The 16,091-nt window shown below is 34.9% G+C and overlaps 2 pseudogenes; both read right to left on the reverse strand.

Moving 5' to 3' along the window:
* Positions 1-219: 219 nt before the first annotated feature.
* Positions 220-1,316, reverse strand: LOC140021186 (probable pectinesterase 15; annotated as a pseudogene).
* Positions 1,317-3,341: 2,025 nt separating this feature from the next.
* On the reverse strand, positions 3,342-6,239 carry LOC140021188 (probable pectinesterase 15; annotated as a pseudogene).
* Between the last annotated feature and the right edge of the window lie 9,852 nt (positions 6,240-16,091).

Consider the following 16,091-nt stretch of genomic DNA (forward strand, 5'->3'; position numbering starts at 1 on the left):
GAGAGTTTTGTTATTATGTGTGATTGATGATATATTATTGATATTTATTCCTTTTGGCCCAAACATACTTGTATGTGTGTAAATTGCCTCCCCATATATATTGATTTTATGAAATATATCTTCTCCTATATATACTTGCGTATGTGTAAATTGCCTCCCCATATATATTGATTTTGTGAAATATATGTCCTATATATTTTTTGGAGAATATTTTGGGTTCTACATCAAAGAGACGACATCCTAAACAGTTGTTGTTGTTGAGAAAACCACGGTAACATATGACCCCCAAACTCGTCACAGCCACACTTTACCACTACCTTTAACACTGCAATTCATGAAAGAGAAGCCAGAATTCTCGCTTGTTGAGTTTCTGGCCTACGCTGTGATGGCTCCACTAATACCACTTGTAATTTTCTTGGATTAATCTTTCCTACACTATATACACTGTCAGCGTTAGATGGATAACAACTATGTAAAATTTGAATTTGAAATTCAATTTTCGCACACATGTCGTGAATCAAACGGTGATATTGTATACACTGTCAGTATATAGAAGATTTACTCAAATTTCTTTTGCTACTGAATTTATCACGCAATCCTTGTAAAGTGATTTTCTATTTCCAAAAATGAAATTGATGGATCCTTGAACAAAGCGTTCTTTGAAATAATGCCTCCCATTATCGTCACAAGGATATCTTGGGCCCCATAAAATTCACACCCATAAAATGCAGGTTTGTCACCAAAAATCCTTAGTGCCACAACCTGTGCTCTGTCTACACCGAGGGATGGAGGAGGAGCCGTGTTCTGAAAGCTAATATTATAAGTTACAAAATTAGTAGATAAAATGGCAACTGTATAGCTGAATGGAATTCCTCTAGTCGAATTCGCAGTGTCATTTCAAGCAATCGCCATGTTCAAATAACTCTGACCTTGTATTATTAAGTTTGTCTTATTTGCACTTATCGTCACTTTCTCCCTGTACATGCCTGAATCAACTATTATAAGTGTCCTAGTAGAGCTTAAACTAGGAACAGCATCCACTGCCTTTTGTACACTATTGAACTTCGCACATCTCTTTAAATCTACTGTGAGAACAAGTGAAACCCTATAACTAGTTGTACAACGTGGATTTGCAGAGGTGCACGGGGAGTCAGACTCTTTGCTACTGGTTCGAATGTTCCACGTCGAGGTTAGGGTACCTAGGTGGTTAATGCGCGATTTTGAGGAGCTTTTAGCTTTGTGGCATCATGTGCGGGTCATGATGCATTGTCTCGAGAGGCGAACAGGTCTGCCGTTGGTCTGGCTATGGCAGGCATTAACTCAGGCAGCAATTGGGTTTTTGAGTCATGGGGGCAACTACCCCTAGAGGTTCGCAGAGATATCTCTCTGGATCAGCTAGGTATCCCGTTTAGTAGGGTTGACTAGTGTTCGTCAGGAGTAGTGCAGTAACTCATGGAGGTACGGTTTAGGCCCCCCTCCTTGTATCCCGTCTTTTCAGTATAAGCAATAAATCCAAATGTTGGTAAAAAAAAAAAAGAAACCCTATAACTAGTAATGAGTTTAGACTTTCATGCCAAATCATCACAATATTTCTCACTTTTCTTGATTCTCTTGTGACTCGGATGATGTCTAGACATTCTACGTGTAAGCTCTTGGATAATGTCGATGAAGTCCTCAAACCTGCCTTTATTGATTATCTTTCATGCAAAAGTAAGTTTTGACCTACTAGTATCATCGTTGAAAGAAATGACTGCGTTAATTGAAAAGTGATGAGTGGGATAAAGAGAAACAATGATGGAAACTAGTAGAACGAGAAAGGAGGCTAGCCACAATAAAGTGGTTATTCTAACAGTCATGCTTTGGCTACTTGCGACGGCCGGCGAGACACAAAGATATAGAGGACGGCCTTGGGAAGCAACTGACCTACTTTTCTCTTAACATCTCAACAATATAATTCTCGAACCAATCTTACGTTAGTAGTGTTTTGGAAATTTTCATATTATTATTTAGTACTATTTTAATCAAGTTAGGATTTTAGTAATTTTATTAGAGTCAAGTTATGGTAGTTTTAATATTTAGAAATTAGTATCTTATTAGAAATATCTTATGGTTGTAAAACTTATTTATCAAATCATCTAGTCTATAGATAGGGAGTCATATTGTTGTGTTTAGTTGATAAGAGTGAAATTTGAGAATCTTGTTATTATGTGTGATTAATGATATATTGTTTATATGTATTCCTCTTCTCCCACACATACTTATATGTGTATAAATTGCCTCCTCATATATATTGATTTTATGAAATATATCTCTTATAATTTTTTGATTAAAAATTTTTGAGTTCTACATCTAGTAGCCTTAGATTTAGGAAATTGATTTTTGGGGTGCCTATAAACATTGGAAAATTGTTTCGATTACGAGATTTATAGTGATTATTTTTCCCTATTAGGGTTAAGGTATAAAAATTGTGGATGTTTTTCACTGTCAGAGTTAGAGAACAAAAATTGCTGTGAAGAAATTTGTTGATCAAGCTAGATAACAAGGATGGTCAAGAAATGTCTAGTTTGTGATGATTGGACTACAAGATTGGTCCGCAAGAATTGTCAAATTGATTGAGGTTGTGAAGACAGAGATCAAAGAAAAATCCTATCAATTAAATTGTGATTATGAAAATCACAAAGTGAATTGTCAATAAGTTGACATCAAATTGGGCGACGAAAATAATCTATCCAAAAGCGTGGATTATTTCACAAGTGAAAAATAAATTGAGCAACAAGATAAATCTTTTCAGGTCATGGAATGTTGCGACCGCAAAAATCAAGGGAGATTATTAATTATAATAGTAGCGAAACTAATCCAAGAAAGAGCTCAACTTAAATGAGGCAATGTTGGTATATTAAATCAAAGTTGATAATTAGAAATTTTCATACTATTATTTAGTAGTGTTTTAGTTAAATTAGAGATTTAGTAATTCTACTGAAGTCAAGTTATGCTAGTTTTATTATTTTGCAATTAGTATCTTATCTGAAAATTTCTTATGATTATAACAATTGTTTATCTAGTTATATAGTTTATAAATAGAGTGTCATATTATTGTGTTTATTTGAGAAGAGTGAAATTTGAGAGTCTTGTTATTATATGTGATTAATGATATATTGGTGATATTTATTCCTCTTCTCCATCACATATTTGTATGTGTGAAAATTATCTCTCCATATATATTAATTTTATGAAATATATCCCCTCCCACACATACTTGTATGCATATAAATTGCATCCCCATATATATTGATTTTATGAAATATATCTCTTGTATATTTTTTTGGTGAATTTTTTGGATTCTACATCAAAGAGTCGTCCTCCCACATGGTTGTTGTTGAGAAAATCACTGTAGCATATGACCCCTAAGTTCGTCCCAACCACACTTTACCAATGCGTTTAACACTGCAATTCACGAAAGAGAAGTCCGAATTCTCGCTTGTTGAGTTCCTCGCCTATGTTGTGATGGCTCCATTAATGCCACTTGAAACTTCTTCGCTACTGAATTTATCATACAATCCTTGTAAAGTGATCTTCCATTTCCAAACATGAAATCGATGGATCCTTGAATGAAGCATTCTTTGAAAAAATGCCTGCCACTATCGTCGTAAAGGGTATCGCGTGCCCCCTCAAATCCACACCCATAAACTGCAGCTTTGTCCTCGAAAATCCTCAGTACCATAGCCTGTGCTCAAACTGCACCAGGGGATGGAGAAGGAGCCGTGTTCTGAAAGTTAATATTATAAGCTACAAAAGTGGTAGATAAAATGGCAATTGTATAGCTGAATGGAGTTTCTCTAGTCAAATTAGTATTGTCATAGCAATTGTCGTGTTCAAATAACTCTGACCTTGTATTATTAAGTTTGTCTTGTTTGTACTAACCGTCACTTTCTCCCTATGCGTGCCTGAATCAACTATAATAAGTGTCCTAGCAGGGCGTAAATCAGAAAGAGCATCCACTGCCTTCAGTACACTGCTGAAATTCGTACATTCCTTTAAATTTATTGTGAAGATAAGTGAAACTCCATAACTAGTAATGAACTTAGACTTCCCTGCAGAATCATCATAAACAGCATCTCATTATTCTTCATCCTCCTCTGACTCTAATGATGCATGACCATTCTATGTGTAAGCTCTTGGATAATGTTAATGAAGTTCTCAAACCTGCTTTTCTAGATCATTCTTTGTGCAAAAGTAAGTTGTGACCTACTAGTATCACCGTTGAAAGAAGTGACAGTGTTAATTGGAGAGTGATGGGCGGGATAGAGATAAACAATGATAAAACTAATAGAGCAAGAAAGAGGGCTAGCCACAATAAGGTAGTTGTTCTAGTAGTCATGCTTTAGTTATTTGCGACAGCCAGAGAGACACAAAGATATAGGGGATGGCCTTGGAAAGCAACTGACCTACTTTTCTTTTAATATCTCGACAACACAATTCTTGAACCAATCTTATGTTGGAAGTGTTTTAGAAATTTCCATATTATTATTTAGTAGTATTTTAGTCAAGTTAAGGTTTAAATAATTGTGAAGACCCAAAATTTTGCTTATTTTAATGGCTTAATAAATTGTCTATTCATCCGTTTTCTCCAAATAAATTTATTTTAACCATTTTAAATTCAATTTTATGGAACCATGTCTCATTACACTATTAAAACATCCTGTTAGCAAATTAATTTTTTTTTCTGTGACTCGATTATCGAGGAATAAGTGAATATATATATTTTTCGAGATAATATTTGATTCGACAGTACAACAATCTTGGAGGAGTAGGAATGATTACTAGTAGGTTAAGACAAGTTAATCGAGAGCTTAGATGTGATTGATTTAAATAAAGTTTTATTATGCGTACGTCGATAATTTCTCGAAAGTCATACCGCATGACAAATTGGAGACTTGAGAAATTAATACTAGACTCGTGTGAGAACTCACAAATTTTCTTATTTTAAACTCCTAATTCTAGCTCATTTAATTATTTATTTGGCCAATTGCTCCGAATATTATTTTCTAATCTTTTTAGACCTAATTACATGGATCTATAGCTTAGTTATATTTTTAAAATGACTTGTTTCAAAATTTAATTTTTGGAAGTTCGTTAAGTGTGAATAGTGAATGCGCGGTTGGAAATAATAATTGAATCGAGGATAGAATAAGCTTGAAAATTTGGAGACTTGTACCATAGTCTTAAAATAGGTATTTTATGTTTAAGTGTTCAAATGTTAGTTGGTTATACTATCGTTATAAGAATTTCTTAGAAATTTCATTTTATTGCGCTTAAATCGGAAGTACGCGTTTTTACGCGCGCGATTAATTGAGGGACTTAAGACCATTACTTTTAGACTATTAAGAATGAATAATAATAGTATGAATACAAGTGCATTAGAGGTTTAGTACACTAGTGAAACAAACTCGAGAGAAATCGAGCACGAAACGCGCGAGCGCGCGCGCGAAAGAAGAGTTGGCTTTTGGAGTAATTCTTGTCCACAAATTTATAAGCTTCACAAGGAAGCTTCTTCATCAGCAACGCCACTCTTCTTCTTCCTTGTTCCAGCCGTGCACCAAGAGAAGAAAAACAACCCAAAGCTCTCCAAATTTCTTGCTTCATTCCTTCATCAAATCTTCTCAAAATCATCACACAACTTCCACTTCACTTGGAGAGCAACTTAAGCTAGAAGAAGGGCATCATCTCACGGTTTTTCTTGGAGCTTTTGGTGACTAAAATTTCTGGTTTCATCATCTAAAGAGGTAACAAATGATTGAACCTTCAAGTCTTGATTTATGAAAGTTAGATTACACTCATGAGCTCTTGGATTCTCATGGGTAGCTTGTTATGTTGGAAATATTGTTGGGTGGGCTCTATGAACTCCCACTCTTGGATTGATGGCTGATGTGATGCTTGATGATGGATTTAATGTTGGTTTAGTGCTCAAATTGGTAGATTAATGGTGCATAGCTAGTATAAACTTCAAGGAGTGCATGGATGTAAAGTTTCCAATTCTGCCCTGTTATGATCGTGCCTCTTTTTGTGGAATTTTAAGATTTTAATGGCTTGTATATGATGTTTATATGTTGTATAGATGGTGTATAAAGTTTCATCGAAAAATATTGAGGTTTGGTTGGTCAAATGGATTAATCTCGCAAAGCTTGCAAACCTGGAAAAATTTCCCCGTAATGCTCAGACAGCCTTTTTGTTTCGTCCATAAGTCTGTGCTCTGACGTCAAAATCAAGTGCCGTCAGTGGAATTTGAAACTAGACATTCCCAGCTTTCCAACGGTATAAAATGCAACCCCTAATTCCACCCGAGTATCCCGTACCAACTGTTTAAAGCTGCAACTTGAGGCTCGAATTTGAGCTAGTTGTGTGCTGAATTTCAAAATGATTTATTCTGTGAAATTATAGTTTTATGAATGTATTTTCTAACATCACCAACCATGCTCAATTCCGAGTTGAATTGAGTGATTTGTGATCAAAATACAAAACCTGCCCTATTCTTGAAAACCCTAAATTTTGGGCAGAATTGATGCTAGACTTGGTATGGACTTGTCGATTGAATTTCTTGGAGTTAAAACACTTACCAAATGTCTCATGAATGTTCCTTAGGCTTTTCCTACACAAATGAACCATGTTTGAAGTATTTTCCATGGCCAAATGTTTGGAATGAAAAACAAAAAGCTCAAGGCAGTTTTGCCTTAGGATTTTTCGAAACTTTGGTTGTTTGGTTGACTACCTTTCCGAAGGTATTTTTCCATGAAATTTGATAGAGGGATACCTTTTATATAGGAGTATTATATTGCTGATTTGGGTTCCAATCCGAGTCCATTTCGCTGTTCGACTAAATTACCCAATTCGTGACTCGAGTTTGGAAAACCCTTGTTTCACAAGGGAATTTTGGTAACTTTGAGTTGCCATACCTTAGTGTTCAAAACTCCGTTTCTCGTTCCTCTTGTTTTGTTGTAAACTTGGATTACAACTCTAATAGAGTTCCAAATTTCATGGGTTAGTTCAAATCAAGTAAATTTTGCCGAATTTTCAAAGTTGGCCAAAAACCAACCTAAACCTGTTTTCATTGCCCCAAAACAGCAACTTTGAGCTAAATTTTGGATACCTTTCATTTGGAATCCTGGAAAGGTGTCTTCTAGGAATTTTTAGTACTTTCTAAAAATTTTCCAACGGTACCAAGTTTTCCAATTTTGGACTTGTAAAGAGTGAGATACGATTCTTTCCAAAGATCTAGTATCAAAACTGAAATTTCCAAATCTTAAGGAAATGGAGTTTTTCAAATTCTCCTTATTCCTTCGATATTACTTGAACGTTTTATACTTGATTTCAAAGATGAAAACTCAATTTCTCTTGTACTTTAAAACCCCACTTTTGAGCCTTAGTTCGCGAGTAATTTAGGCTTATTTTAGGAAAATTTTCTAGGATTGTACAAGCGTACAATCTTTATTGATAATTGGGGTTTATAAGTGATTACTCACTATTAATTACTCAGGCTCGCACAAGAACCTTCAAGAGGATCCTACGGTGGACGCTTGAACTTTAAGTAACATTTCTCCTTGGTTGACTTGGTGAGTGTCAAGTGTATGTTAAATGCTTATGTGATTGAGATATTATTGTACGAATGTTATACATGATACGTAAACTTGCCGAGGTGAGGGTGTACTTTATCTCCCTCGTCCTCTTTCTCGTGTAACTACGTGATACTTATTACTTGAATGAATATGATTGGTAATTGTACATGGATAGTACGTGCATGAATAGTTGAAATCCTGAGAACTTGATACGTGCTTACTTGTTATCAATGACTTGAGATTTGAAAATAGAGCCGAGTGTGTACTTTATCGAATTCGTTCTCATTTGAAATAAATGACTCGTGCTTGAATTACATGACTTGATGGAAATGAAATGAATGTTTGAATGTATCAAATGCTTGAATGACATGAAATGATTAATTATGCTATGGCTGCATAAGTCAATTGGAGCGATGTCTCATCGACCTCTGAACGATAGTAAGTACCACACCAATTGGTTGGGAGGTACCTCTCGAATCGTTTCAGATCTATAAACTAAACGATAGTAAGTACCACACCGGTTCGGGTGGGAGGTACCTCTCGAATCGTCTCAGCACCCTAAACCTCTGAACGATAGTAAGTACCACACCAGTTCGGATGGGAGGTACCTCTCGAATCGTCTCAGAACCCTAAAGCATTCTAAGTCAATTAAAGCGCTGTCTCATCGACCTCTGAACAATAGTAAGTACCACACCAATTGGGTGGGAAATACCTCTCGAATCGTCTCAGATCTATAAACTAAACGATAGTAAGTACCACACCGGTTCGGGTGGGAGGTACCTCTCGAATCGTCTCAGTACCTAAACCACTGAACGATAGTAAGTACCACACTGATTTGGGTGGGAGGTACCTCTTGAGTCGTTTCAGAAACATAAATGGAATAAGTGAAGTGCTACGAATTTGATTACCTACCCGGGTGACGGGGTGTCGTTACGAGAAGGTATTAAATTAACCTTGGGCAAAGCAATTGAAAATTAGCTCCCGAGAGCTCTTTCATCCTATTCAAGTGTGTTTATTATAAATTAGAATTACTTGAATGTATAGCTTTCTTTATTGTGTAAGTATTATTGCTATTGAACTACGTATCTTTCATGTTTTCTTGGCCTCACGAGCATCCGCTCACCCCGTTAGATTTGTTTCCTTTAACAAGAGCCGAAATGGGAGGAATTATGAAGAAGCTTATTTGATGGCTCATTTGATTAGAATTTTGAATGTATTTGTTTAGACAACTTTTGGAAGTTGTATATTTTGGAAAAAGTAATTGTAAGTTTGAAATTGTGATGTAAGATTGAATGTTTACGCATGGAAATGACTTCGTACTTTTATTCTGATTTTTATTGTTAGTATTAGACTTTAAGTTTGAATTGAATTTGTACCGAGCCCTGGCGAGAGCTGGGCAGGCGTTCCACGGATACCCTTGGATTCGCTCTTGGGAGAAGTGGGGGCGTCACAATAATTCTATTGAAGTCAAGTTTTGGTAATTATGGAGTCAAGTCTAGTGTTTTAGTAAGCTAGGGTTTAGGAGTTAGTATGTTATTAGGAAATTTCTTATAGTTATAAGACTTGTTTGTCAAGTCATCTAGTTTATAAATAAAGAGTCATGTTATTATGTTTAGTTGAGAAGAATGAAATTTGAGAGTTTTGTTAGTATATGTGATTAATGATATAGTGTTGATAGTTGTTCCTCTTCTCTCATACATATTTGTATGTGTGTAAATTACTTCTCATATATATGGATTTTATGAAATATATCTCTTATAGCTTTTTTTATTGAAATTTTTTGAGTTCTACATCTGGTATCAGAGCTCTAGATTTAAGAAATTGATCTTGGGGTGCCTGTGAATATTGAAAAATTGTCCCGCTTATAAGATTTGTTGTAGATATTTTTTGTTGTCAGAGTTAAAGCATAAAAATTGTGAGTCTTTTCCACTGTCAAAGTTAGAGCATAAAAATTGCTGTGAAAAAAATTAGTTGATCGAATTAAACCACAAGATTGGTCATGGAATATCTAGTTTGTGAGCATTGGACCATAAGATTGGTCTACAAGAATTGTCAAATTGATTGTAGTTGTGAAGACAAAGATCGGAGAAGAGTCTTGCTAGTTGTATTGTGATTATGAAAATCACAAAGTGAATTGTCAATAAGTTAACATCAAATTGAGCGACGAAAATAGTCTATCCAGAAGAGTGGATTATTTTCACAAGTAAAAAATAAATTGAACGATGAGATAAATCTATCCAAGTGCGTGTAATATTGCAGCAACAAAAATTAAGGGAGATTATTGATCGTGATAGTGGTGAACCTGATCTCAGAGAGAGTTTGATTTAAGGAAGGCAATGTTGGCATATTAAATCAAAGCTCGAAATTAAAAATTTTCATATTATTATTTAGTAGTGTTTTAGTCAAATTAGGATTTTAGTAATTCTATTGGAGTCAAGGTATGGTAATTTTATTGTTTAAAAATTAATATTTTATTATAAAATTTCTTATGGTTGTAATACTTGTTTATCAAGTTATTTAGTTTATAATTCCAAAAAAAAAAAGTTATTTAGTTTATAAATAGAGAGTCATATTATTGTATTTAGTTGAGAAGAGTAAAATTTGAGAGTCTTATTATTATGTGTGATTAGTGATATATTGTTGATATTCATTCCTCCTCTCCCATATATACTTGTATGTGTGTAAATTATGTCCCCATATATGTTGATTTCATGAAATATATCTCCTATATATTTTTTGGTAAATTTTTTGGATTCTACAGGATCGACTTATATTTGTACTTGGTACTATCCTAATTTATATTTGTAATTCATTATTTTTTTGTCAACTCTCAAAGCATTTTTCATAATACAAGAACACTATTTACTAAAAGAGTAGTTATACCATCACTGCCATATACGTATTCCTTAAACAAATCATCTGAAATTGTTAAGAGAACGCGATTTTTTGTTTTGATCATCATAAGGTGTTAGCTTGGATCAAATGTAGTTTGTTGCCTAATAATGCCTGCACGAGGTAAGAAGGACTAAATTAAGTTTTACACATAAAAAGACAGGTAAAATATATATACACATAGTTTACTTGTTTATACAAAGATGTTTGATGTAAATAATTGGTTTGCCCATTTCAGACTTCTTAATCCTCAAATAGATTACATTTTCTTCCCTATTTCATATGTTGTAATGTTGAATCAATCCGTAGGAATGCAATATGTGACAGTCCCACCTCCCCCTAAGGCGAACCAAAGGGTTTGGCGGACCGCCTGCCCAGCTCTCGCCGGGACTCAGTCGATCACTTCCATCCTCGAGCAAAAACCAGATCCAGTCCATACGAAAAATATAGCAATGATCCAAAAACTTAAACGAAACTTATATACATTACGATCTCAAAAGAAGTACAACCGTCGAATATACAAAGGTTCCAAATCCACCATACAACCAACCCGTGCCAAGCACTAGGGCGAGAACCATTACAAGAAAGATCAAAAGCTAGACCAGCTAGTCTATACAGATCTCTCGTCCTTGCGTGCCTTCCCCTGTTAAGGAAAACAAAACTAAAGGGATGAGCTAAAAGCTCAGTGAGGTTCCGAACACATAATAAAACAATCAATCCAATACACTAACATGGCATATCACTACTTCACGAAACATTTACAATGGAAAGCGATAAAACATTCATGAAAAGGATACGGCTCACAGGGAGCAATTCATTCGATCATTCATTCGTTCTCCTGACATTTCCCCTTATTCCTCCAATCATTTGAAAATTTCCTTTTTGTAAATAAACCCTCGTTCATTCGTTCATTCGTTCATTTCATTCACCCTCTCCTGGACATTGTCCAGGCTCCACCAACCTCCACCAACCTACAAAGGTAATACTCGAGTATACCAAAACGTTCACCCAGGTCACCATATCGCCCGACCGAGTCCGCTTCTGGCTCGAGTCGATCGGTAACAAGGGGCAGTGGCAAGTTCAGCCAAAAGGTTTACATTCATGCACAAGTAACATTCCAATCGTTCAATCATTGAAATTTCACAATCATTTAGGCTGAGTGCGATAGAGTACACACTCGCCTTGAAACTCATTTTTTTTTTTCAATCATTGAAAGTACTTAACACGTTATCAACCAATAATACAAGTCATGAAGTCAAGAAAATACAACAAACAAGGAACACTCACCTAACTATGCAAAATAACGTGCAAAATATCCTTCTGGATAGAATCCTTAATCACCGAGAAAACCTAAGATTGAACGAGAAAGAATATAGCACAACCAATTAGGTGAAATCCAAAAAACCCAATAAATGATAAGTAAAACGCATAAAAATGACTTTAAAGCGAAACGGGGCATTTGGACTGATGGTCGGAAATATCTAGGGTTTCATAGACTAAACGTAAAGCTAAACTAAAAAGGGTTATAAAATTTTGCGGCAAAAAGCACTTGGACCAAAGACAAGTCGGAATCCAACTAGCCTTCAAGAAAAATTTCGGCAGCAAATCCCTTGTGTTTACCTATTTTTCAGCCATTAATAGCTTCATTATTTCCTCAAATCATTCCCAACATCTCACACAAAATAAGCTCATTTCCAAAAGCCGTTCACTAGGCTTAAAGTCATTCAAGTACAAAATTTAGCTAGGAAATGACCGGATATGAAAGTCAAGCCCTAAACTATTCAAATAAACACAATAAGACTCGATTACAAGTCATAAACCAATTCTATATACTACCAAAACAGGGTTCCCTAAGCATACACAAGCAATAGAGGAAACCAGAAAAAAAAAATCCGGAAATGATTTAGCTTTAACCCTAAAAAAAACAGTTTTTGACCTCATTTTACGGTAACGGCACCAAAGGTACTACGATTATCGGATGAAGGTACAAGACCCACCGTTTTGAAGCTAAAAGATAGGGCTACAATATTACAGAAGGTCACTTAACCCAGGTTCGAGTGTAACCAGGTCAAAAATGCAAGGAACTCACCAGAATTGGAAAAACAGATTCACAGAACACGTTCTAGTGCAAACATCATAACTCAGCCTACCCAAGTCCAAATCTAGAAATTTCAAACTCAGATGAAAGCTAAGAAACAGGGCTACATTTCATCAGAAGACCTCAACAACCAATTCGGAAGCAATTCCAGCCAAAACAACCAATTACAGGCGCAATTCTAGCATTCGGGTAAAACCAGGACAGCAAGGGTAATTTTGACTTTTCTCATTCTACACTACTCCGATTGACCTGAAATTTTGTAGGCACTCTAAAATGTCATTCCCTACAACTTTCATGTTTTAATTCAAGGCCAATTCGGCCTCTAACTAGGAGCTATAAATTCGGGCAGAATGTAACCATTAGAACCCTGATTTTTTCAATTTTCTTCCAAACCAGAAATTGGTTGCAATTATCCACTTTTTCCACCTTCTAGAATCATTATATACCATTTCCAATCATCATAGATAGCCACACAATCATGTTCATATTAAAACAGAAAAATCCCCAAAAATAATAAAACTTCATCACTTCAACCACAAATCAAGAAATAATCCATAAACTTGCATCTCATACTACCACTAATCATGATTGAAGCATCAATTAAGGAAGGAGGGTGGTTCTTCACAACTCACCTTAGAAACAAGAGAGAGAGAGCAATAGGTCCTCTTAGCTTTCCAAATAACTCCACAAATCAACTCACTAACACTAATTGAAGAGGTTTTATGGAGTAATTGCAAGTTTCAATGGTTGGTTGGATGGATTTGAGCTAAATGGAAGCAAACCTTGAAGAGTTTCTTTCTTTCTTTTGGAGAGAGAGAGCCGGCCACTTGAAGAGAAGAAAATGGGAATTTTTGGTTAATTTTGTGATTTATTTGGTCAATGGTAAGAAAAGAAATAGTAGTCTTACAAGTCACTCCAATCAAATGGTGATACTTGTCACCCCATTTAATGCTTGCCTAACTTTTGTCTCCCTCATACCAATCCACTTAGCATCCTCTACTTATCTCTTAACACCCGGTAAATTAAATCCAGTATCCAAAATTTAACCTAGTTGACCGAACTTTTCGCACTAGTGGGTCCCACGTCCGGTATACGCTCTTAATTTTTCAAAAACTATCCGATACTAGAAAAATCATCCAAAAACTATATTTACTCATAAAAATTATTTTCCCAATTTCTCAAATCAATAAAATGTGGAAAAACGGGCAATTATAAGAAAAAATAAAACCGAGTACTTTAAAGCAAAATTACAGGCTCTCACACAATAAGGTTTCAGCATCAAAGGCATATGCAAGTCAAATTAGACTGACATTTCCTTTTATAATATTAAATCTTTAAACATGTTTTCTTCCATCTGCTTTCTGACAATCTTTGTCATAATTACTACGTATTTGATGTGGATTAATTTTTCAAGTTATAAGTCTTAATTATCCGCTATTGCAAATATACGAATCGAATCGAATACAGAGATAATCAGGATCAATCCTATAAGGAACAAGTCAACTACTAAAGCTTTTTAACTAGCTCTATTATCTAAACAATGATAAATTTTAGTAATAAAAATACAACTACTTAAGTTAACAAGAAGAAAATAAATGACAAAGAAGAAACAAATAGGAGTTGAATCCTAAGGTTCCAATTTCCTTATTTGCTCATGATGTGGATTTGATTCGGTTGATTGAAACTATTAATCTTGTCTTGCTAAGGAGTAATTTTCTAATGTATTGAAACTTTCTTTCACCAACGAATTATTTATACATATATCTAGCATTCACCAACTTTCTTGCTGAATAACTATATATAAGTTCATTAAGATCAGTAAAACTACTAGTTCATATCCACTTAAAAGTATCGCTAATGTTATGAGCACACTCTTTAGAGTTTATGAATTCCGATTTACTATAAAAGGACAATTTCCATAGCACCAAACAATGTATTAAATGATTTGTAATTAGTGACCAAGTGATTACAAACATAAATCAAGAGTACATGAACTAACAAGTACATCATATATATAGATATATATATATCAAGAGTACATGAACTAACAAGCACTAATGAATCCATAATCAAGATACTAATAGATCCATCTCAACCCTAGGAGGAAATAGCTTAACTACTCATAGATAGTAACACATGAAAGTTGATATTTCTCTTGTAGTAATTCATGAAAAAAACACAAAAGTAATAAAGAGGAAAGGATGAAGAAATCTTATTCCATGAATGGAGATAAAATTCTTCAAGCATCTTTTACAAACTTGACTTCAAAACACAAAGGTATGGAGCATTTTTCACTCGAACTCTACCTACAAAAGTTGAAGATATGAACCCTAACTTTCCACGTATTTTTTTTGGGTGAAAACTAAGCTATTTTTGCTCCCAGAAGTGTCCTCCGAATGTTCCCTTTGAAATGCTGCATAAGTTAGCATACATAGATGGACAAAAAGTAAAGGAAAAAGTGTGTGAGAAACCCTAGTTACCGTATAACTGACCTAAGGATACATGAAGGAATCCACGGATGAATCAATATCGGGACCCCACGGATCTAAAAGTCGGTGAGGATCCACAAATGGATCCTTTGTGTGGATCTGAAGCTGAATTCTTAGAGTCAGATCTTCGAGATGGATCCGTGGGGCTCTCCCTCTTGGATCTGTGAGTGGGTCCATTTTGTGCTACAGGTCCAAAATTCCAAAAGTTAATCTGCGAGCGGATCCTTCTTGTCGAGTTGGATCCACGGTGCGAATACTCCTCAACTTGCACAAGGCTTCACTTTCCTCATTCAACATTTTCCACCTTCACTCATTTGACTTTGATTTTTACTCCATCTCTTCAAATCATCTCCAAATTATCTTAAATATATTGTCTTGCCTCATTTGATCCGGATTGATATTTAATTCACCAAAACCAACAAAAATACATAATTTTGTGAGTTAATCCATTCAAATCCATGTTTTGGCTGAAAATATTAATTTATAACATTTCTTGCTAAAAAGGATCAGTTAACACCCTTGTACTATAAAAGCACACAAAAACTATTGGATAAAACATACTAAAAATATACAAAATAAATACTTATCAATATTTTCCATCTATTAGCCTACAATCTTGAGCCACCACAGTTTTCAATCACTTACTAAGCTCCTTTGTGATCTGATCTTTAGCTCTTGGTAAGTTGATTTTGTATTGAGTAGACGACTTATACCAACCGATGACCCCAACCATTGTCTTGAATTGGAATTGGAGTGCACCAAATTTTGCCTTCTAAAAACAACACATCATCAGTGTAGAAAAGAAAATTAAAAAAATGTGGGCTGCTTTTTTTCATTTTAATGCAAACAGTGGTTGCAGGATTATTTTAATGTTGAAAAGAAGATTTGGGTGATAGGGTAAAAATTGTGGTATTTTATATGTGCAAGTTGTTAGTTAATAGTGATATTTGAGCTCTAATTTGAATAGAAACTACTCAATTTTGATATTATGTTGTTCTAATA

This window comes from Coffea arabica, chromosome 11e (genome assembly GCF_036785885.1).
Source record: "Coffea arabica cultivar ET-39 chromosome 11e, Coffea Arabica ET-39 HiFi, whole genome shotgun sequence".
Lineage (NCBI taxonomy): Eukaryota > Viridiplantae > Streptophyta > Magnoliopsida > Gentianales > Rubiaceae > Coffea > Coffea arabica.